This window comes from Callithrix jacchus, chromosome 15 (assembly GCF_049354715.1).
Source record: "Callithrix jacchus isolate 240 chromosome 15, calJac240_pri, whole genome shotgun sequence".
Classification (NCBI taxonomy): domain Eukaryota; kingdom Metazoa; phylum Chordata; class Mammalia; order Primates; family Cebidae; genus Callithrix; species Callithrix jacchus.
Window position 1 is genome coordinate 86,690,748 of NC_133516.1, and position 25,856 is coordinate 86,716,603.

Genomic DNA, 25,856 nt, shown 5'->3' on the forward strand with positions numbered 1-25,856 from the left:
TGCAAGACCAGCAAAGCTCACCTGAGAGGTATTCTGCTGAAACCTCAAGAATGAATAGGACCTGGCCAGGAAAATAGGGGAAGAAAGAGTATCCCAGGTATAAAAAACAATGTATATACAGACCTAGCATGATAGTGCATTGAAGAATCCAGGCAAGCATCTGTATGTGAAATAATGATGTAGGGGTTTTGTTATACTACTTTTCTTTTAATATTTAAAACTCTTTTTTAAATCGCACTTTTTTTTAACTTTTTAATATATCCATTTCCTTCTTCCAAAAGCACAAAAATAAATGGTAAAATGTTTGCTATATTTTATATTTCCAGTGCCTTAGTTGTATACTGATGTTATATATACCAATGCATATACTACTATATATACTGTAGAAAATAACAGTGTATCTACTACATTATACACACAACACACACACACACACACACACACACACACGAGTTGTGTACTTTCCCAGTAGTCTCAGTATAACAGTAGCAGGTATATAAACAGCTGTTTGTGTGTATAAAATGTCTCAAATTTAGATTTGAAACATATTTTCCCAGTACAGATGGCTTTATAATGGCCTAATCAAGTAAACACACATTATTTTTCAGTAACCTTATTATTAAAACAAATGGATAATTTAGAAAATTACTACAAAATTTAACCACATGATTACTGGCCTCCCCAGCCCAAACTTTAAAAATCCTGGAGATGCTCATAGTAACTGATGTGGTTATCCTTTAAGCCATTGAGAAGATCTGCACAACCTAATGTGCTGGCTGTTCTTGCAAGTGCTGGACAAATGCCCTAGCATCACCCTACAACCCCACTCCTACCCTGCAGAGATGTGTCATCAGATTTCCAGAGCACTCTGCCTGAAGAGAAGTGAAACAGGCTAGATGTGTTCTTGAAGGACTAACTTGGACATCAACACTCTAAGACATTGTGGAACCTTGGGTGGGGAGAGGCAATGACTTAATCAGAAACTTATACATGGCCTAGTAAAACAGAAATACAGAGTCCACATCTCTCAGCATCTTACCACTTCAAATAAATACTTTTTGCCACTATTCAAATAGTCTGTGTTTAAAATACATTTAAAAATAGAATATATATTGTATATTATCTTGCAAATTAAAATATGTAGGCAAAGCTCTTGGTGCAGTATTAGCTATTCTTGATATTATTATTAATATTTATTGTAAGTATTAGTTAACTATATATTACTGCCAATAGTGATTCATTTTGGGTGATATTAATAACTTGATTGAAAACCACCTCAGTCGCTTCTTTATTCAGGTCTATCCTTCATTCCAGCACAACAACCAAGAGGATTTTTTAAAAGCTAACATCTAAGTTAGCCTTAATATTTTATATCTTATATTATGTTGGCATCCCAATGTACCCACTTAAGGTATAGTTTTCAAAAGGGCATGATAGTAACAGTGTCTTGTTTGTTAGAGGGAGAAGTTCTGGCATGGCTTATTCATATATCCAACCTCACCTGAGAGGATAGTTTTCCCACAGTCTGGTTATATAACCGTAAGTATTTTATTAACTGTAGCTATATAGAACTTATAATAGTGAATTAAACCCTTGTTTTTTATTTTTTCAAAACTGGTGTTTCAAGAGATGATTATACTATCACACACACAAAATGACCTGCAAAGTTCAAGAGTAAGCCACTGAACAGCAACAAAGGGGAGTTACACAGAAAATAAATAAGCAAACAAATAAGCAAATAAACAAATACATTATAGTTTCTTCAACAAGCATATTAAAAAATCAAAGTGACCATGGAATTGTTGAAATGAGCAGATATTTTCACAACAAAATTCCTCACAGTAAGTGCAGGTAGATTTATTTGGGAGTTAACCAAGCCACTAAGCAACAAGTTGCAGAAGGATTCGCACTGTGTTGATATGGCTTATCTACACAGGAGCAAGTCTCATTTGGTTGTGCAGCTCCTGTGGACTGTCCACAATGGACTTTGCAATGTTGTCTCTGGATGTCAGCTAAGATCTATTCTAACACCCCTCATGAGATGGGAGGGTAGATCTGATTTAGATCCTTGCCAAGGGGGACAATCTCAGGTCTCATGAACCAAGATATGGTACCCATGGTGTCACAGGACAAAGAAACAAAGGGGCCAGAGGACAAGTTTCAAGAGATGTTCAGGGTAGGAAATAAAAGTTGTCTGAGTCAGAAAGTTGAGAGTGATCCTGGCCTCCTTTTCTTTCTTTGCCCCAGCAATGATTAATTTTACACATTATCTTGATTATTTCCTCGTTGACTACTAATTCATTCACCTTCCTTATTTTCATTGTCACAATGTAGCTCAGCCAATATTTCCTCTCACCTGCATTTCATCAGTTTTCCAAATGGACCCTTTGCTACTATTTCTAAGTGTGGAAACAGTCCATTTTTCTGCTTACTTTTCCTATTTCCCAGTGCTTTTGGAATAAAGTTCAAACTACTTAGCATGACATTAAGTCCCTAATTCAAGTGATTATCTTATCCCTAGAACATTCTTGAAATTATACTCTTTTTATATTTCAAGAATGTACTTTATTCACTTGTTTTGGGGCCTTCACACCTCTGGTTTTCTACTTGATACATGATTGTTTATCCTGTTTATACAATCATTTTACCAGTATAATTTCTTCTTGCAAGACCTTCAAGATGATAGTTTCTCCAGGAAGGACCATTATAAAATTAATAAAACTGCATATTAACTATGTGCTCATTCATTCTCCCCCTAGTTTATAAGAGCTATAAAAATGAAAAAAACATGCCTTATTCATTTGTGTATTTTCAAGATATTAATTTGCAAATTATAGATGTTCAATCAATCAATCAATCAAGTTATTGAATTAAAGATTTTATTCTAAAATAATAAAAGTATTAGTGGGAAATAACCCAACTTATGTCATGAAGTATCAACTAAATAACACACTGATAAATAAAGCATGAGTGAATAGAAAGGAAATTACAAATGATACAATAGAATTATAGAACTGAAGTCTATCGAATTAATAGTTTCAGTGATTTATTGGCAAGAAAATTCTGGACATTTCAGGAAAGTTCTCTGTATAGGTCTAATTTGGATTCTTCTTGCCTTGAGTTTCTCTGGCATGCTGATCTGCTTCCATCCAACTTGCGTCATTTTCCAATGTGCTATGGAGAATCCTCCCAAATCTCCACATTCTTGTATCTGGCCCTTTGATAGTCTCTTAGCACTCATTTATTATGAGCAATTGTTCCGTTCTTCTCAGTAGTTATCACACTCAGCAATTGTTTTAAACATTTACTTTTTTACTGTCTACTTTTCTCATGAAAGCAGCCACCTGCATGTCCTTAGTTCCCATTGTAGTGCCTGGCACATCGTAAGTGTCCAACAAATATTTGCTGAATGAATAAATGTGTCACTTATTCTAGGGAAACGTCCAGACTCTGTTGCAAACTGCTTAAAGCTTACATTTAAAGAACAGATTATTCATAAACTATAGTTTTATAGTACTGTATCATATACATCTTTAAAATATAGGACATTTTTTTTCCTGAAAACACTATGAAATGTTAGGCCAGGCACAGTGGCTATTGTCCATAATCCCAGCACTTTGGGAGGCTAAGATGGGTGGATCACTTGAGGTCAGGAGATCGAGACCAGTCTGGCCTCGATTTCACCAACATGGTGAAAACTCATCTCTACTAAAAGTATACAAATGAGCTGGGTGGGGCGGCATGTGCCTATAGTTTCAGCTACTTGGAAGGCTGAGGCAGGAGAATCGCTAAAACCCGGGAGGTGGAGGTTGCAGTGAGCCAAGATCACACTATTGTACTGTAGTCTGGGTGACAGAGTGAGACTCCATCTCAAAACAACAACAACAACAAAACACTGTGAAATGTCCATTGCAGATTTTGTATCTGGGAAAGGGTTTTTTTTTTTCTTTATGTATGTGGTGACAAAGATCTCAACACTGTCACTCCAATGAACTTGTGCTATTGTGAGGGTGAAGGTGTGGTAGAGAAAGGTTCAGTCTCACTCTGACAGTTCATATGTTGAGTCAAACTGAAGAAGGAACCCCCATTACAAGAGCTGTAAGTTTTATAGTACTTCTTGTGATTATTGTAAAACCTTTCTGGTGGTGACCACCTGTGGCATAATTTTTGTGGTCACTATTAGATGGCCACTTGATTTGCAAATTTGGCTGATCACCAGAATTACCCAAAGTAGAGGTAAAGTATTGAACAATACAGATTCCTCACCTGATCTCACACTTAAATGATCTCTTTTGGTGAATTTTAGGTTTCTGTAGAAGTAGAGCCTCTCAGGAAGTTAGATTACAAGCCAGGTGAACAGAATGATGACATTGCGAAGATGACTGGAAGAACTCCTCTTACAACTGTGCTAGGAAATGATCTGAAGAATCTTATTAAAATATGGATTCTGATTCAGTGGGTCCAGGGTGGGGCCTTAAATTCTCCCTTCCTGACAAGCACTCAGGTAATGTGAGCACTGCTACTCCATGGACCACAGTTTGAGCATCATCCAGGATCTTCAGAACAAAATAGTTTGGAAGATTGTGGGATACATAAGTAGTCTAGCAAAGAGAAACACCTAGGTAAGTCCTACAATTGCATAGTACTCACCAAATATTGTTACAATGTTTTATATTTTCAATTTTTCTATTTTATCCAAGAGATTGAGAGGTGGTTCAAAGAATAATGAAAATAATAATAGTTTCGAGAAATAAGGTTGTTACTTGGCTATCAAAGGTTGGACTGTGACCATCAGAATTGGCATCACTGTGGAAATGTAGAGTATTGCTTCTGGAAAAAGTTGTAGAGGAAACAAAAGGAAATGCAGATTATTGGGTCCCATCACTGACCCACTGGATGAAAATCTGCATTTCCTCAAGATCTCTAGGTGCTCATTAAATTTTAAAATGCTCTGTGCTAAACGTGGAGAAAACTGCTGTCCTTAGTATTGGAAGTATAGCAGTTAGGGACCTTTCCCCACTTCCCTACCAATCTGGTAACGCTAAAGTTCATCCTCACCTCCTTTCCCTTCAAATGCATTTCTACCATGGAAAGAGGAAAAACAATGCTGTGGGAGGTGGGGATGGGGTGATAATACTTTGTCACAGAATACCTATCACTGGAAAGAATGGAGTCTAATTCTGTACCTGCTACATCAGATGCTGCTACTAAATATTTCAGGAAAAAATGTTGCCTAGTGTATAAAGAGATGCAGTCTGAATGACAGTAGCCACTTTTCTCATCATCTTTTGTAGTAGCTTTATCTGCAAAATGTAGACAATCGTATGTGCCCTGCCTGCTGCGGACTGTTGCTTTCAGGGATTAAATGAGATAATAAAATAAAAGTAGTTTGAAGAATGTATGGCTCTCTACAAATGTAAAGAATTGAGAGGAAGAGTAATTTGATAGAAAGAATACAGACTATGGAGTCAGAAAACCCTGTTTTAAGTCCCTGCTCTCCATAATTTACTTTTATAGGGGTTTAAGTAAGTTCTTTAAATCCTTTTCTTTCCTGTTGTTTGTTGTCACTGTCTTAGATTCCACAGAACAAAATAAAGTCTTAAATTACAATAGTCATTTTGGTTAGATAGTATAAAGATCTAACTTCATTCTCCACGCCACTTGAGTAAGTAAGTATAAAACCAGAGTTTCTAGTCCACAACAGTGGTTCTGGATATAATTCCTAAACTAGCAGCATCTATATCACCTAGAAACTTGTTAGAAATGCAAGTTATCAGACTCCACACCAGATCTACCTGAATCAGAAACTCCAGGTGTGGGGCCCAGAAATGAAGTTTAACATGCCCTTCAGTTGGTTCCGATGCAAAGTAAACTTGGAGAACCCCGCATTAAAGAAAACACATCTTTTTCACATAGTCAGGGTTGTGTACTGTTTCTACCAAGCACGAATATAGGAGCATTTGAGATTCTTCCTGTGCAATAAGAAATCAACAGGAAGTGTTTCAGTGAGTGCGTGTGTGTGTTTATAAAAATATCTTGATATATATGTGCTATCACATTTGTTTGGTAAGAATTTCTATCACTTTAGATGAAGAGGTTTAGAAGTAACAACTGTGCAGAAATTCCCACTTTGTCTTTTTCTATCTACATTCTAATGATGTTTGAGTCTAACATATCACTTAAAATGTGCACACATTTCTGAAATCCTCATCATTCTCTTGGCATATTCATTTGCAAGTCTCCCAGAACACTGAGGCTGCAATTCATTCTAATGAAAAAGAGAAACCTCAATAGGTAATTCAAATGGGGTCTTGCTACCCATAAAAGACATGCCAATAAAATTACCCCGTGTCACTTAAGAAACTTCATGAGAAACAAACTCCTTGCCAAAAAAATACCTTGTCATTTCCTTTATGTGTCACCTGCCTTCATTTCATGCATCAAGTCAGAAATTTTTCTCAAGTTGGTCAACTCAAAAGCCCATGAGGCTCTGTGAAGTCACAGGATTGTAGCTTTGTCTGCAGTTGACTGCAGTGTTAAAATGCAATGAAGGGAAGAGAAAAAGAAAAAAAAACTTTAATAATTCAGTTGGCAAATATCAATGCAAATCATATCTAATTCTTTAAGGTATTCTAGTAATAAAAAGTAAAATGTCAGTCTTTGAATGATGTCAGTCTTTTTTTCTTTAATTTTTTTGGCCTAATTGCTGAGTCTTTATGCTGCTTGGTCTATGGAAGACAGATCCAGATCAGGGGATGAGAGATTTGAAAGACAGATGGGAAAACAGTCACAGAAAGTTAGTCTTTATAGAACAATCCAGGAGACATTTTATGTTTTTCAAAAAATGAGAAAATTGCTTCAGATTGCACCAAATTATATATTCAAGAATTTTACCTCAGAACAAAAGTTATTCTGATGATAACACACAGTATTGAGGGCTTAGCTCCTCATTCCTTAGGTTTGCGTCTATGATATAGACAGAGAAATGGGCAGGGGGCAATTCTTTGAGTAACTGGAATTTAGACAGGCTTACTTGGAGCCATCTGCGTGAAGATGGATGGATTCCCATGATGAAAGCAGAGATAAACATCTTTTATTTTCTAGTAAAATAATTAATTGTGATAACTATGTCTGATACATACATAATGACTTCTAAATGCCCACCTACTTAATATAACTAATAAGCTCACTTATTTAAAAAAAAGTTACTACATTGTATCCATCAGCTGTGGGCTGCAATAAACTATCATAAGCTGGGGGATTTAAAGTACAGAGATGTATTTTCTCACTGTTCTGGAGGCTAGAATTCCATGATCAATGTACCAGCATGGTCAGGTTCTGATGAGGGCTCTTTCTGGCTCGTTGGCAGTCACCATTTTCCTAGGTCCTCCCATGACAGAGAAAGAGAGAGAGGGAGAGAGAGGGAGAGAGAGGGAGGGGGGGGAGAGAGAAAGAGAGAGAGAGAGAGAGAGAGAGAGAGAGAGAGAGAGAGAGAGAGAAAACTCTCTGGCGCCCCCTCTTATATGAGCACTAGTCCCACCATGGTAGCCTCACCCTTGCAATCTCATCTTAACCAAATTATCTCCCAAAGGCCTCATTTCCAAATACCATCACATTGGGCATTAGGGCTTCAACCTAGGAATTCTAGGGGGACACAATTCAATATCTGCTCACATGATGCTAATCAGCAGGACATTCTGCTCATCTTTCTTTCTTTGAGCTCTGGGGTCACCGATTTTTTAATTGCCCTGTTACCATATTTCTTTATGACTGCTATACCTTAGAGGTAAATCCTCTCTTAAACTCAGAATATGCAGCCATAACCCAACGACTAAATGGAACCAATACTGCCCACTGCTAGCGCCCCTCGCCAAAGTCTGAAAGGCCTATCAGCAGAGCCAACCCTGATTGTCTTCTCTACAATGCCAGAAAACTAGTAGGAAACCCAAAGAATACCTCATTGGATTATTCTTGTGACACACCAAGGCCTGCCTGAAAGGAAAATTTGTTTTACGCATGTGTGAGCAGCTATAACTTTCTACCCTTGGCAGTTATGTTACTGATTGTTGCTAGAGGAGATAATTCCCCCGGGAATGATTAAGCACTCTAAGCTCTGCACAGCAGGCTGACTCAGCTGCTGCATGTCAAAGTGGATCACCAGCTCTGCTGAGGCTAGTATGTGATGCTGCTAAGCCTTTGAGAATCTATGTGAATCTTCACTCAGTTCTGCTTCTTGCCAAAGGTGTGGCTCTGCCAAGGAAATGTCTGGCAGCAGAAGTAATCCATAATGTTCTTCTATCATGCTGTGTAAGGGTGGGAGACTGGGGACTGGGATGTGATAAAGGGCTGCTACCATGGCCCGCCTGTAAGGACTGAATCTTGCTTCTGACCTGATCATAAAGACAGTCCTCATGTGGACATAGGCAAAGGATTATTTCAGGAGATCCAGAAAATGTATGATTGATCTCAGCTGACTGAGATGGTATCTTTCTGGGTTTGAACAGATTCTCAATATCCATGGAAACACTAAGATAAGGAGTTAGATCTCTTTCCTCAGGCCTTCTTTCTTATATAAGAGAATTCTATAAGATTTGGACAAACTAAAATGATTAGTCATATCTTTTCTCATCTACTATCAATCACCACCAATACTACTATTATTACTACCTACTACTACTCCTACTATCACTACCACCACTAGAACAATCACATTAGTTTCAACTACTGGTGTCAATGATGGGGTGCCTACTTCATGTCAATCATTTCTTAGGTACTCTGCATTGACAATTTCTCACATATGTGAAAGCTGCTAGGAAGCCACAAGCCACTCACGTATGATTCTATGAATTTTCAGAACCCAAGCCCAGAAATCTACAGGCAATCACCTATAAATCACAAATTGGGTCCAGAGAGAATTGCCAAGGAATACTCCTGGGTTTTATCAGAGGAGGAAAATCTACCAGCTAGTAGGGATTCCATATGCAATTGTTTTCCAGTTGACCTTTCATAAGAAATCAATCAAATGTGCAAGAAATAGTATAAAAGTGGTGTAAAAGTACCTATATACACATACGTATAAATGTGCTTATGTATACATGTGTATATATGCATTTCTGTATACGTAGAAATGAATCAAATGTATATACACACCTACACATACATGCACACACATTTAGTTTCATGTATGTATGCATGCATGTATATATGTGTATGTGCATATGTATGTATACATATATACATTTACTTAGATTATGTGTACGAACTTGATATTTTTGTTATTAGTTCTAGTGAAAATTTTTGCTTGTATCACTGTAATGATAAATATTCAAGTACAATGAAATATTTTTTTAGCATTGGCCTGAATATTTGCCCTGAAAGCACAGGGACTATGGGTTTTCATTCTGTTCCTGGACTGGAAAAGAAACCATTTAGGACCTCACTGAATATTGTATTGAAGCCCTGAATGTCAACTGGAGTTTTAGATTTTTAGTAATAAATATTATAACACTTTACAATTTCTCAGTTTGCATCAGCAAGAAGCTAAACTACAAAAATGTATCCCTGAGACAGAGTTGCCGTCATGAATTACACAGTTTTTCTCAGTAATGTTTGTCAAACTATCTTGACATCTGCACCATCAACTACATCTGTGTATTGGTTTTCTAAGGCTGCCACAACAAATAATCACAAACGTGAATGGCTTAAAACAACAGAAATGTGGTATCTCACTATTTTGGAGGCCAGAAGTCCAAAACCAAGGTATTGGCAGGGCCACACTCCCTTTGAAAGATCTAGTGGGATAACCTTCCTTGCCTCTTCTAAATTATTGTAGCTCTTGACTTTCCTTAGCATGTGGCAGCTTATTTCCAATCTCTGCCTCTGTCTTCACGTGGCCTTCTCTTCTGTGTTTTGTATCTGTGTGTCTCAACTCTCCCTTCCCTTTCTCTTATTAACAGTTATTGGATTTAGGGTTCAGCTTTAATCCGGGATGATCTCATCTTAAGATTCTTAAATTAATTACCTTTGCAAAAGTCCCATTTCCAAATAAGGTCACAGTCACTGGTACTGGGGTAAGGACTTGGGTGTATCTTTTGGGGGACCACTATTCAACCTACTGCAATCTGCTTTACAGAATAAAAAGATTAGAGAATAATGAGATTTGAGTGTGACAAACCCAAATGAACTTTTGAAAGTCAAAATGTGGGAGCTCCAACTCTTGCCATATTCAAATTCAATGTAATTAGATCTTGCTTTTATTATCAAATAATCTGAGAAGAGACTTTCTATACTACACAGTTCTCTGAGTTTACCTATAAAGTCAAAGATTTCAGATAAATAGAGGAAATATGTAACGCAACTAAAATAATACAATTAGGAAGTAGGCTAACCTACATTTGAGTTTTAGATACAATTTGCAAACTGTATGACTGGTAAAGTGACTTCCTTCCATCATATAATAATCTACAAAATGGTGCTATCATAGAATTTTCTCATTACTGTTGTACATCCTAAAGAGATAATCTTCATAAAGTACCTTCCACAGTACCTGAACTACTAAGCTCTTGGTAAAGATAGTGGCTATATTGTTCTTCCATTAAAATTTCTGAAGTTAATAAAAAAACTATCACAGTTAACAATAAGATATTTGCATCTTTCCTTCCCTAGTGCTTTAGTTATAGCAGATTCATCTATGTCTTAACCAGTCTTGAAATGATGGATTTTGTTCTTTCAAATGTTGCTTATAATAGATGTGTCAGGTATCCTATTTAAACCCTAATGCCTTTGCAAATAGCCAGGCTTATGAAATACCCAAATATGAGACAAAAGAGAAACATTTAACATAATTCAGAGGCAAGCAGCCAAAGTGAGCCGAGAGCAAAAGGGTAGCAGAGAGGACATTTATCTACAGCTGAGAAACAGAAGCCCATTTTGGCTCCATTTGCATGTACTTTCTTCCTGTCTGGACATTTTGTACACACAGCTGTAACCTCCACTACCCCTTGGCTAGTATCTCTCTCATAACCTTAGTCACGACTTTCCCTTATTCTGTGAGTGCACTGAGATTTTTTTTTTCCAAAGGATGATTTCCTGCTCCTCCAGCAATGTACAGAGGGATGTAGGGGTATGTGGTGCAGCTGGGAAGGCAGCCAAAACTGCACATTCAAAAGGCCTGTCAGATGGTGTCCAAAGCTTCTTTCAGCCTGGCTTTCTGCCTTTGCATTTCTCCTTCCTAATATCCCTGTGTGTTCTCCACTGTATGGCACCAAGAAAATATTCTTCATCATTGTTTTTATCCTTTTATGCTCTAACTTCAAGTTCTTCTCATCTTTAAGTGAAGGCTCTAAGAAACAGAAGTCTAAGCAACTGCCCTCTTGAGGGCATAAGTGCCAGTAAGCCACACACAGTGCAGTCGGCAATTGCCAGGGGAGCCTCTCTCCTGCTGGCTTGGACCAGGTCAAGGTAAGACTCTGACAAATATTAGCAGAGCTTGTGTGTGAACTTGATTCCCATGACCTTATGGAATTCTATAATTTCATTTCAGGACCACTCTACTCATCATCTATAGAAAGGGAATATTGTTTTAAACATTAAAGTCCAAGAGGAAAGAAAGAAAAGCATAACATTGTGATGAAAAGCTGTTGTTAAGAGAAGTGTGATAGACAGAATAATGACCCCCTCAGAGATATCTGAAAGCTGTGAATATATTACCTTACATGGCAAAAGGGACTTTGCCGATGCAATTAAGTTAAAATCTAAAGATGGATAGATTACTTTAGATTATTTGGATAGGCCCAATGTAATCACAAAGATCTTTATGAGAGGTAAGCAGGAAGGTTAGAGTGCCAAGGGGATGTGAAGATGGAAGCGAGGGTTGTAGTTGGAGAGAGACTTAAAGACACTACACTGCTGGTGTGAAGATGGAGGAGGGGGCCACAGCCAAGGACTGCAGGCAGCTTCTAGAAACTGGAAAACATAAGGAAACAGACTCTCCCCCTCGAACCACCAGAAGGAGCTCAGCTCTGCTGACACTTGGATTGTAGCCCAGTGAGACCCATTTTGGACTTCTCACCTCCAGGACTGTAAGATAATAAACTTCGGTTTGCATAGCAATACAAAACTAACACAAGCAGTTTCCCCCCGGTGTTCCTCATGGCCAGACACCCAGTTATATAAAATTAGCATGAGCTTTTTTGGAAGGAAATAAAAGATACGGAATACATGTCTGTACAGAATTTCTTTTTTTGGCATAATGGTGTATAATGGGGAATTGAAGTGCTCTGATCAGTGATGCAAGCACATATTTTATTACTGGTGACTAATATTCAAAGAATTGTATTATGTTCAATTGTAAGGCAAAAATATGACAAAGGAAGCTTTTTCTTTTTTTCTTTTATGATCTACAAAGCACTTCAGGAACTTGCACTGCCTCAGGGTAATCATTGTGAACATCAATTATCATTGTATCATTGGAGCACAGAAGCACCCGCTAGTAATAGTATTTCTAGGTGATGCACACCAGATAAACCATCATTTGCTATGATGTGGTGCCTAGATTATGTCTGCTGAATTACAACTTTGGGAAAACTGCATAACTGTTTCAGAATTAAGATTTACTCATTTCAGGTATTAGTCTTGAAACTCCATGGAGACAGAGATAGTATGAGAGATAAAAGGAGATCTCCCATGGTTACTGTTAAATGCAGCTCATAGAATGCTGGTAAGAGAACTCCCCATCAGTGGTCTCTACTAGAAAAGGGGTTAGTTAGGTAAGCAGGCGCTTTGCTTTAGTCTCATTTGGTGAGCATGTGGGTGTCCTCAACTTCAGGGTTATGAACCTGTCATACAGATAAAATATTTTTACTGTCAACACCTGATAAAATGTAAGTTACTTGACAGAAGAGCCAATATCATCTTTTCTCACTCTCCTTTTCCATGTGTTATAACTATAATTCATAGAATAGAACCAGGTCCACCACAAGTACTCAATGAATGAATAAGCTGATGTTGAGTTCTTTAAATAACAATTGCTGACATTGGTGCAGCCTTCAGTGTACCAGATGCTTTCCCACACATGGCTTTGGTTGATCACTCAGACACACAGTGAGTTGGCCATCCCTGTTTGAGGAGGCACAGCTGCTGATTCATTATGACTCACAGTCACACAGTCTGCCATGGAATTCTGACTCCATCATCCCTGTCTAGGGATTCTGGGGAAATTTACTTAACCTTCTCAAGTCTCAGTTTTCTCACTTACAAATACACACACACACGTGTGTGTGTGTGTGTGTGTGTGTGTGTGTGTGTGTATGTATTTGCCTTGTCAGGTTGTGATGATTAAGTGAGACGGTTTCCACAATGGGCTCTAGAATAGAGCCTGACACTTACAAAGGAGTGCATTCATCATCGATTTTTGCTATTCTCAGTTGGTGCAAGAAAACAAAGACCGGGGCATTGAATGACTTACCCAAAGTCCCTAACACCAAAAGAGAAAATGTGGCTCAAATCTTCTCTTAATACTGGGTAAATATCTGAGTTCAGAAATCATTGTTTAATCTTTTTCTTTGATGTCTCTTTCTAGTGTACGCACATACATGAACACACACAAACACACACATCACACACACCCCTGCATCACTGCCCAGCTTGGGTTGCTGGGGAGGACTGGAGAACTCCACATGTTCTTTTCAGGAACCTGCTAATGGCAGCTGACAGCTGTTTAGTGGCAGAAGCTGTGTGCTTTCGGGGGTCAGTCCCCGACTGAGAGGAACAGTTTCACACCTAGCCCTAAAAAGGCTTTCAGCTTTTTCCTCCCTCCCATGAGAGCCTGCGGCAGCCTCCTTCCCCACCAACCACTGTGCTCATACAGCAGTTGGTTTATCTGCCCTTTAGTAACCTGCTAATTCCAGGTAATGGAAAACACACTTGGCAGAAGTGGTTTACCAAACCACCTTAAGGATTCTTTAGGAAACGGGGCTACCCTCACATGTCCAAGGTTTAGAGATAGAGATGGGTTCCTTGTCCTGTGAATGGTAGCCTCAGGGAATTGAATTTCTTTGTTTTATTCTTCTTTCCCCTGAAGCTCATCCTTCAGAACAGGCTCTTTAATTTAGGACATGATGGGGTCCACATATTAGGATAAGCACAACGTATTAGCTCTGCAGGAGCTGCCAGAAAGGACAGTAGCTATTTTGTGCTTTAAGTTTTGAGGAGAAGAGAATTTGACAAATGGCTCATGTCCCTGGGGGATAACAAAGCAGCAGGTCTAGAGTAGCCAGAGAGGAGAATGATAAAGACAGGGGGAACACTGACGGATACTCGGCTTTCCAAACTCTCTCTTCCCATGGAGGAAAAAGAAACATTGTTCATGTTGCAAAGCCTGCTCCTTGTGATCCTGAAGATTCCTGTTACTGAATATGTAGCTGAGCAGCCCTCTTTGTAAGGGCTGATCTCAAAGCCTCATCATCTTTGCCCACACGCCAATCCTGGCATCACTTTTCAAGGGATTTGTTTTGTATTTTCAGTATTAACACTCTGAGCTGGGAAAGGATGACAGCCCTATGGGCAGCAGTAACACAGCTTGGTAATTGGTTTTTAAATGCTTTTTGCTTTAAATTGATGTCATTGGTCTTTCGTTCTTCCTCCCCGGAGGAATTTCAATCTTTTATTTTTTTGAAGGATAACTCTTCCTCATCCTATGAGAATTAAGGAACAGACTGATAATTCCTAGCTCTCTAAGTAAGGATCCCAAGAAGAGACAGATGTCATCCTGCCAGGCAGGCTGCTAAAACACAGGTGGGAGATGGGAGAACTGGGTTTCAGTTCTGACTCTGCTCCTAAATGTCTGTGCGACCTTGGATAGATCACTCTTCATCTCAAAGCATCTATTTTTTTAAATAAGTAAAATAAGAAACTTAGCTTAGACTTGTATGTCTCAAACTTCACCTGCGTATCAATCACCTGGTTATCTTAGTAAAATGCATCTTAGTAAAATTCAGATTCAGCATCTCTGGATGGGGCCTGGGATGGTGTATCTAAGCTCCCAGGTGATGACAACGCTTCTGGGTCAAGGACAATGCAAGGGTCAAGGATGCTATTTTTCTGAGCATGGTCTAGTGACCACTGAAAGTCCCATCAGGGCTTCTTCCATTATACTTTCTGAATTCAACATGTTTTCACTATCCTACCTGCTAAACACCAGTTCAATCCTGTCATCTCTCTGCTAGACTATTCAGCAATACACCCACTGGTATCCCTTCTTCTACTTTCCACATCCTGTATTCCCTACCCCACCATCATAGAGACATTTTGAAAATACAAATCAGATCATATGACTCCCTTCACTCCAATTAAAACCCCCTGGTGACTTCCAGTATCTCTTGGAATAAAACCCCGGGATTATTGTGGCCCTACATAATTTAGCCACTCTCTACTCATCACCCCACTCCCTCTCTTTCTCCATCTCTCACTGTGCTCTAGTTGAGTGGTTCTCAACTAGGGGTGATTTTGCCTCCCAGGAGACATTTGTCAATGGCTGGAGACCTTTTATGATTGTCACAGCCAGGAAGGTGAAAACAGCATCTAGTGGATTGAGGCCAAGGATGCTGCTGAAATTACAATGCACAGAAAAGCCCCATACCACACACACAATATATATATATATACTATATATAGTATGCACTATATATTATATTCACAATGTATGAATACCCAAATGCCTATATATATTTTATATATATGCATTATATAATGTACATTCTAATATATGATATATAAAATACATTATAATATATAATACATAATATATAATACATAATATATAATGTACACATATTTAAATATATGTGCACACATATATTTATATATGTATATATATGTATGTGTGTGTGTATGTGTGTGTGTGTGTGTGTGTATATATATATATATATATATATATATATATATCCCAAAATGTCAATAGTTTCTCTGTTGAGAAACCCTGCCCTAGCCACACAGTCCTGCTTTGTAGTGCTCAAGCTTACCAAGGTCCTTCCAACCTCAGGGCCTTTGCACTTGCTGTATCTCCTATGCCTCCTGTGCTGTACTACCTCTGCCTCAACCCACTAGATGTACACACACACATACACATTCTTTGCATCATTAAGGCCTCAGTTCAAATATGACATCCAAAAGAAAGCTATCTCTAATCACCTTAGCTCACACACATCCCCCACACTACCCTTCTCCTATTGTGCTATTTTGTTTCCTTATAGCACTACCACTATTTGAAAGTTTATTATTTGTGAGATTTTTATCCAGAGCCCCACAGTAGAATATAAGTCTCCTAGTCCCACAATGGAATGTGCACTGCCCATCTTACTCACTGCTTTACCTTTGGTGATACTGCTATACTGTAGAAGGGTGACCAGGGCATATTTACTGCTCACAGATATATGCTGAATTACTTAGCATATAAATGAACACAAAGTAAATCTACTATATATTTTATAAACATAGCATTCTAAGCCCCACTCCACATGTACTGAACACAAGCTCAGGAATCTACATTTTAATAAGCATCCTTTGTGATTTCTATACATACTGGAGTATGAGTTCCACAAGGCTAATTAATAAACAGTTAACTCTTAGGGCTAACAGAGAATGAGTCACATGGTCACCTTGCCAGCCAATCAGCTTATCTTTTGTCCTGCTTGGAAAAGGCCAGCAATGCTGTCTTTGGTTTTATCTTTGTGGGTGGGAGATTGGGAGGACTCCTAGTTGGGAAGACAGCTCTGACCAGGATCCAATCCATCCTTACACTGAGGTTGAAGAGACCTGGCTTATTTTTCTTGATAAGTTAAAGGGAGCCTGAGGGGAGGGAAGGAAATGACCTTTCCTGAGCAAATACTAATAAAGAAATGAATAAAGGATAAGCAAAAACTACATAAATATAACCTCAAATAATAAGATCTGTATGGACTTAAAAAAAATTGTTGAGTTTTTTTTTACCCACAGCCATACTAGTGTCTGAGAGATCACAGTCAACTAAAACTTGTGAGTCATTTCACACACAAAGCTAATGAGCCATTTATTTCCCATTTTGAATTTACATCATTTGTTTTTTAATGTAACGGGGAATCTCTACATTTATCTCTGTTACATGTTAGCAGATTTGTTTTATTACTAAAGTCATTATACTGTAAAACAATGATTTTGAAATTCTTGTTACAACAGACCAAAGGAAACCCAATTCCCTATAGATCTCTCTTGGAAAAAAAAGATGGTGGGGGGTTTATCTGCGTATGTCAGCCCAGAATTAGAACTCACAAACTGGGTACTATTCTACCATCTAACAATACCTAACATGTAGTAAATGTTCAAAGTGCAGTTATTACTATTACTGCTATTCTATGGTTTGGCTATTTTAATTGATTCTTCTCTGTAAATTTGATTATCATGTTCTTTTTTAAGCCCCTCAAATTGATATCAATCCTTTAGTTGGCACTCTTTAGGAAAAAAATTAATCAGTTATGAATTAACTTAACTATAATCCAGTTCACATGTTCCTTGTTTCTATAAAAACAGGTTCTAAATTAAATATATTCTTAAGTATATATGTAAAATGCATTCTAAAGTATTCCTTTAACCAGTTGTTGGGTAATTATAATAAATTAATCTCAGGTATTTGTTCAATCTAGAGTTCTGATTGTTCATATATTGCATCTCAAGCTAAATTTTCTGTAATGATTATTCACATGTCCCCACAGATTAATCACTTGTTATACTCAGGAAAAAAAAATATTAGTATATACAAGTTTCCTCACCAGCTCCTAAAAAATGTCCACTAATTTTCTAAGAAAATTTGATTATGGGGATAAGTCATTGGGAAACAAATGTAATATGAGTTTTCTTAGTTTTGTATTGAATGACACTTCTGTCCTATTACTAACATGTAAAATAAATTGAACTAAAACATATATCTTCATATTTTATTATTTTCTCTCCACCTTAAGTCTAGTGAAACATTGGTCATTAAATAGGTTACTGGGGGAAAAAAAACCCTAAAACGGTCTTCTGAACATACTCTGAAATGTATGCAGTTTTTTAATTCATTGACAACAAAAACATAAATTCCATAATTAGAATTTGGTGTTAATCAGAGAAGGCACTAGTGGTCTGTAATATAAAATAAATACCACCATCGTCATCAACAAGCATTCCTTGGGTGGCTTCTATCATGTTCCAAGAAGTACTCCAGATCCTGAACACCATGGAAGAGGAGGGGCACTAAATTAAGCAAGAAGAAAAAGCCCCCCTTGACAGGCAGCAGTACTGACCTTCACTTTGAACAGGCACTTTTAGGTGAAGATAACAAAGCTTTGGAAGGGGCAAGGCTATTGATCATGTGTATCATTAATTACCTGGCTACTGGCAGGAATAATGGTGATATTACACAGAAAATGGATGGCCCCTGGGCCAGGACAGCCTTCTTTCCTTATTTTAAAAGAGGATTTATGGAAACATTATTTAATGAATACTATGTATGGAAAGTTGACAAGCTTAGATAGACCAGCACAATTTAAAGATGGTTGGTATACAAGTACAGGGAAGCTTCTAGGAATGTTTTACACAAACCTTTATGTGTATTTTTCTCTGAAAACCTGGGCAATATGTGATGCCCAGCGTCTACATTCTCACCTATACCTGTATCAGACTGGACACAGCTGTTTCAGGGAGGGATGAGGAGAAAGCCATCCTCTAATAGATTATCACCCCAGCATCTCCATATGAAACTGCCTGTCATCAACCAAATCCCCATCCATGTAGAATGCAAAGATAATTGCTAAACTTCACTACAGTTTCTTTTGAGCCTACAGATTATGGCTAAGAGTGAAGGCACCTGCAGCCAAATTTCATTTTGCATTCTAAGTACAAAACAAAGCTCTCAAATTAAATATTTGATCTTAATGACTCTACATTTGCATTGTTTTTTTTTTATCTGTTGAAATTTCAAGACATTCCACTACCAGTATATGGGGATCACTCACTCCATGCTGAAATGAGGCTAACTTTCAGCAGTTCAAGATGGCCATTCTAATGATTATTCAACAGCCCAATGTATTAGCGACAAAGACTAAAACACATTAAGAGAAACCAAGCTTCATGAAAGAATCACAAGGGTCATGACTTTTTATGACTAAATAATTTTATAACTGATATAATCTACTTCTCAGTTGCATTACCATATAAAGCTGCATTTTTGAGAGTAGTAATTGTTTTTATCATAATGACTAGAGCTCCTTCATATCTACAGTGAGACTATTCTTTTCTCCTCCTTAGAAGTCACTCCTCACAAATCCCCAGGTGGTAGACTCATAAAATTTCATCCTGGTTCCTCCCTCTTTCCTTGAAGCTGTTTTTTTTTTCCCCTGAATATGCCAACAGTAAGAGCAGGAGAGTTGAAGAGCTGATGCCACACTGACATCCAGGACATCACTCTCCTCATTGCTGTTGTCAGTGCTGCAATGCCAGGTTGTCAGTGGCCATTTCCAAAGGCCAGGTTCAAATCACAAAGGTAGAGAACAAACAAACAAAAAACAAAGAAAACCTGAGGTTTCTTTTCCCCAACTTCCACTATATAAAAGCTCTAGAACTTGAACCACTAATTTTTAATCTCCCAAAACAAAGTTCAAACCTGAAGACATCTCTGCATTTTTTTCTAAGAGTGCACTGATATGACCCACAGCACCGTTCTCCACAGGTAAAAAGTGCTGAAATAAATCAATATTCTTATTTCGATTCATCTACTTATCAGTAATAAAAAATGCATACTAATAAGGAAAGGAATTAAAAATATGAGATGGGGAAAACTTGATCATTCAATAAAATATATATGTCTTTGATGTCCTACTCACTTGTAGGAATCCAAACATGTATCTTCAAAACAATAAAGAAAGAAGACCAACAGCCACAGAATTTTAAAAAAAAAAAAAAAAAAATTTTTTTTTTTGACCCTTAGGAAGAGAGCAGCAAGGTAGGAATCATCACTAGGACACCCTCGCCCTCCCCTGGCCCTCATTAACTACTACTGTCATTGGAAGTGAGAACTTAGACTGCCATCTTTACTGGGTCCCCATAGGCTGATGCTGGTGTAAAGTTGGAGCTCGGAGCTGGGGACATCTAATCTGGCAATGACAATCCAAAGTATTATTACTCAGCTAAAATACTTCTTTGTGAAATATTTTATGCAAAATGTATGTGCTGCACATTTTCTTCTCAAACTATACTGGAGGCAAAGACAATAAATAACTTAGTTTCTACATCCATACTGTCTACCTGGCCCCTTTCAGAACAAGACATTGGGATAATTGAGGGGCAAAAAGTCTAGTCAAGTGTGGAAGAGCAAACAGGGATGGGGAAAAGAATAAAGTCCTTTCTTCTTTACCCTAAATCATGGCATGGCCTTATTCCTGCCATCTGAGCCTGCAATAGTAATAACCTCAGCACATTTGGCAACCTGCAGTGCAATCCGTGGCATTGCTTTCATGGTAACAGCCTGCCTATCTTTAAATGGCCCTTTCTCTTTCTCTGTGTTTCTATTACTTTTACTTTACCTATAAAGAAGATTAGGTTATAGAGAGTGGCTAGAAGCCACATTTTCTTTTCCCAGGTACATATAACTTGGAGATGTTAATATTTGTCTCTAGCCCCTTGATGATTACAGTGATGTAAGATTTCTCTGATTTAATCATTCCACATTGTATTAATGAATTATCACTTTGTACCCCATATATAAATTATCAATGTACAATGAAAATACTACTCTGGGTCAGGTAATTTGTTAAGCCATACATGTGTGTTTGTGCTGTGTGTGTGTCCACAGGCATGTACATATGTGTGTCTGTATGATTGTATATCTATGTATAATATCTAATTTTATGGAGTCCTATATGATATGTGTGACTATCTCTATTTTACAGATGAGGATATTAAAGAAGTAAAATCTACATACTGTAGGTGATATTTCAGTCCACATCTCATGCTCAAACTGCTATATTGTAAGTTATAATCTTGGCAAAGTTTTCCAAAGTCTAATCCCTGTTTAGTTTTAAAATCATGCTATGCAAAGGAAAAAGCTCTGTGTTTTTTATCTTCTTTTTTCCAAGGAAGTAAATGCACTCAAACATTCATTTACAAAATATTTTAAAGTGATTATTTAGTTTAGAAGAAATTGAGGCCTATTAGGCGGAAAAAAAGGAAAACAATTTCATTAATGTTTTTAGATAAAATGCTGAGATGCCTTTATCTATAGTAGCCAATCTACTGGCATTTGGCCTTAGGCAGTATTTCTCAAAACGTGCTTCAGGGCTACTTATATCAAAATCACTAGGGTGCTTGTTAAATGGAGTTTCCTGGGGCCATCCAAGACATAACAAATAAGAGCCTCTAAGGACAAGCCCTAGGAATCTACATTCAAATAAGCATACTCTCCCTGTGATCTTCCTGTCCACTAATGATTGAGAACAAATGTCCTAAGACCTCATTTTGTTTCTCTTCATGTTAGTGTAACAAGTTATTAGACAATGCACTCGATGATTAAAAAAATGGTAAATTTTAGGTAGATATGGTTCAAAAATACTTAAATATCATTCAATGATGGTAACAGAGCTAGTTTGGGAAGTTCAGATGCATTTTAAGCAGCCACTTACAACCAAGCTACATTTGGAATTCCTGAGAATCTAGAAGCTGATTGGTGTGTTCAGACTGTTTTAATGGATGGCTAGGAAGAAAATAAGCATTTTGGAAAAACTTCTCTTACATCATGACCTTGTATGCAAGTTAAGATGCCTACTACTAGGTCACAAAGTTTATTTAAAAGAAATGAGCATTTTACCAAAGATTTTGCAACGTGTGCTAATCAGAAGCTGCCTGTCAAGTTGAAGTAGCATCAAGAGGCTCAGAATAAGAGCTCTTGGGCATTAAATGGTTCCTCCCAAATACCAAACCTATTATCATGATTGGCTGTTATAGCCCTCGAAACGGCAAAGTGATTAAATTGGTCATTATGAAACCCTAAAGATGCATAATTATGACAAATAAGACTCAAGTGCACGAAGATTTCTATCTCACTGACTGGATTACATTTCAAAGAAGAATCAAAGAAGGAATGCTTTTATAACCACAGTCAGCTGTGTGGAGGCTGGTTAAGAACTAGATTCTCCTGATCTTTACACAAATCTCTTTTGTATGTCATCTCAATACACCCCATTCAGAAATCTCTGCAGCTCTTAACTGATTTTAAATTCCAATCCTATGAAGCAATATATCCACTTATATTATAACTCTGACTGTACATGGGATGCTCTTTTTTGATCATTTGTTAAGTTTCAGGTGTCTCTAACATTATCTTGGGTTTATTCTGAGTCACTCTAACTTGCTCTAAATAAAGTCTTCAGCCTGGATGTGCTCATTTGATTCACTTATCATTAATAATAGAAATGGCTAAAAAAGAGGGCTATGAAATAAGCTGTTTCTATCCAGATCTAGTCTACATCTAAGAATTGAGGACAGTACCTCTGAAGACTAAGTACATTACCAAAAAAACAGTGGTTTACTCCTGGAAATGCACACACCAAAAATCCTTCTAAAATATTCCTGGATTAGAGGCAAAATTATATACCAGACCAAGAAAGTCTAATACAGAGTCAAACTTTTTTTCATTAGCACTATAGAGGAGACAGATCATACAAATTCAGTTTCTTGATAGAGTACTTTTCAATTATTGACAGATGGGCAAAGAGAATATGGAAAGAGAAATAAATCAAGAAAGCTTTCTTGTACTTTTGGAAATTAGCAGCTAGATATAATACTAATGTAATGACCACTACCAAGCTTCACTGCAATATCAAGCTTTGTTACTAGTACAACATAAATACTATTTACAGAATACTAATATTTCTAAATTGCAAATATCTTCTTTTAAAAAGTCCCTTCTAAGAATGTGCTGTGAGGTACACTACAAATTATAGTTGTGGTGGTTGATATTTCCTTGAAACAGAAAATCACCAGGAATGTGGTTAGCATTTATTTTCTCTGTTCATATTGCACACAGAACATAACCTATTCACTTTTCTATTTTTCCTTTTCCTTTCTTCTCTCCCTATGAATTGCTTTCACTTTCTTCAGTTCTATTTACCACATTACTTGAACTGTACTCTCATCCTCCGAACAACTCATTTAGTGTGAAAATTGAATGCCCTTTAAGAAATGAATTGTCAGTGTTTGATATCACTGTGCTCCTCTCATTTAGAAAAATGCTATGGTTTTATTGGTGAGAAGGGAATATAGCAAGAGAAAGGGAGTCAAAACATCCTGAAGAATGAAAGAGTTCTCATCGTTTTCAAATATATGTTAAGACTGTCATAATAACATGTGAAAGAGAAGGAAATAATGTTGGTGAAAATAAGCCACGACATCTGGGCCACTTTTATTGTATCTCAACTGCAAGAAACTTTATCAACACAAGGCTTAGAAAATAACAGCCATGTTGATAACTGAAGAAATTGTTTTGCTATTAAAAGTGAAGAAAATCAGAGGGTATATAAAGAAGTTAATATGTGTTTAAATGTATCGTTCTCTAATTTTCAACATTAGCCCATTCTGAAGGGTTCATGCTACATCCACTCACAATTATTGTCAGGGCACTCTCTAGGCTGCAATTGTGTGTACTTGTAATCCCAGCTACCCACGAGGCTTAGGCAGGAGGATCACTTGAGTCTAAAATGTTGAGTCTAGTGTGGGCAACATAGTGAGATCCCCTATTTCTCTTAAAAAAAAAAAAAAAAAAAAAAAGCTTTGCTCTGCAGACGTTTTATTCCCTGACTTGATAGCCAATGTTTAAATTTTATTCCAGAAGCAAGCTTAAGAAACGCTATTTCTTGTCTTGGCACTACTCTTTTAGATATGCTTGTTTCTATGTGCACATGGAAACAAATTAAACACTATGTAAAAAGAGTTAACTGTGATTTTCAGTGAAATATAGATCAGAATGGAAATATATCATTTATATAATATTTGAAAGCATGGTAGTGAGATTTTTTCATGTGATTTGTTATCTCAAAAATTAAGAAATAAAGGAGTTACTCATTGGAGTAGTTTACCTTTATCTGGTTTACTCGTAGTGAGAAAGCTTTTAGATGAGATGAGTCTTTTCATCTTTTCAGAGGAGATGGGACCATGAAGAGATTAGTAGAATAAAAAGTCAAGCCAGTCAGAGAAAGATTAGAAAAAGTACCTATTTAGCTTTAGCAAAATCACATACATGTAGTTTATAAAATTGCCCTTATGTACATAAAAGCCTAGAAGGAAAGAAGCCTTGCCTGCTGGATGAATTTGAAGAGTATGAAGAATTTTAGGTATGCAATGATAGGAAGTCATTCCATACAATTTTTAAATAGGAAATGTTATATTTAAGAATTTTCTCCTGTCTGCAAAATATGCTTGCATTAAAGGCTCTGTATCAGAGATATGATTTGGATGCCTGGTCCAGATCTCAGTATAGACAATAAGTTCTAATTCATAATATTTGAGAGCATATACATGCATTAACACATCATAAACCATTCTATAAATGAAACATTGTAAAACTATATTCCATCTGGTAAATGTTTTCTAAACTTTGAAGATGATGACCCAAACAGTGTTACTTATTTAGCAGACATTTTACTGTTCCTATGTGATGTGGAGAAGTGAAGGGAAAAATATCTTTATTAATTGGGATGATTAATCCTAGTTGCCACTGTAGTTCCTAAAAATCACAATAACACAATGTTAAGCAAATGTTGTTTAACACAATGAAAGTGTATTCCTCCTTAACATTGAAATCCTGTGTCATTCTTCTCTACCTTGCAGCTCTGCCATTGGAAAAACATGGCCTCCAAGGTCACTATGATGGGGGACGAGGGAAAGAATAGGAAAGGCACTAGCTTATAACTACCTCAACAAGAAACACGTTTCACTTCCACTCACAATTCACTGGCTAGAACTCATTCTTATGGGGAGACTAACCACAGGGGAGGCTTAGAAATATGATCTTGTTTGTGATCAGGAAGAAGAAAATGAAATGAGGTGTGGTAAATACAAAACATTTTTTCTGCCACAGTCAGCACTGTGACCTCCAGAGAGCCATGCACTTCTTTTTTCACATAGCATACCTTCTCCCTAAGGGAGAAAACCCAGTAACTGCAGGCACCTCCAATTCCACAGTCTTACCAAAATACACAGCCTTATTCATGAGGTTCAGATATTTTTTCTCTTAGTCCAGCAAATAAGGAAACAAGGATAAGCTGTCTGTCTCCTCCCCTCTCTGTCACATATATGCCTAATATAAAATGATAGAAGATCAGTGAAATGAGTCTCCCTGGGAAAAGGGTATAAATGGGAGAAACAATACTCATTGGTCCAAAGCAATCCCAAAATTCCACAGGGTGTTATGAAAGCCCCATCCTCCCACCTAGTGGTGAGGGATGACTGTTGAGCCTCTGAATGTGTTCTTCCCCACTGCCCCCTTTATATTCAGTGGCTCCTAGATCTGCCATCTATGGGTAGAGATGATCACTCACTCACCTACTATTTCCTCAGTCGCATCTGAAATGGGTATTTGAAAATATGCTTTCCTTAGGGGCTGCACAACCTTTTCATTCATATTGTTCCCATGGTAGTCCAGGGTTTAAAAAAATAAATAAATAAAATAATGAAAAAGCGAACTCTTCAGCCAATTTTTCAATTAAATAAAAATTCAAAAATTATGTTTTTCCCAGAAATTCTGGCTTAGTCTGGGCTCATTATTTTTTGGTGATATATATGTGTATCACCAAATA

General features: G+C 37.3%; 1 protein-coding gene and 1 long non-coding RNA gene across 5 annotated transcripts in view; both read left to right on the forward strand.

The window, feature by feature from the left end:
- Window positions 1–25,856, forward strand: part of LSAMP (limbic system associated membrane protein) — a 633,432-nt gene that overhangs the window by 411,951 nt on the left and 195,625 nt on the right. The window lies entirely within an intron of this gene.
- Window positions 11,333–12,218, forward strand: LOC144579604 (uncharacterized). The gene is made up of 2 exons (XR_013527621.1): window positions 11,333–11,460; window positions 11,543–12,218. It is a non-coding gene; the product is annotated as an uncharacterized LOC144579604 (long non-coding RNA).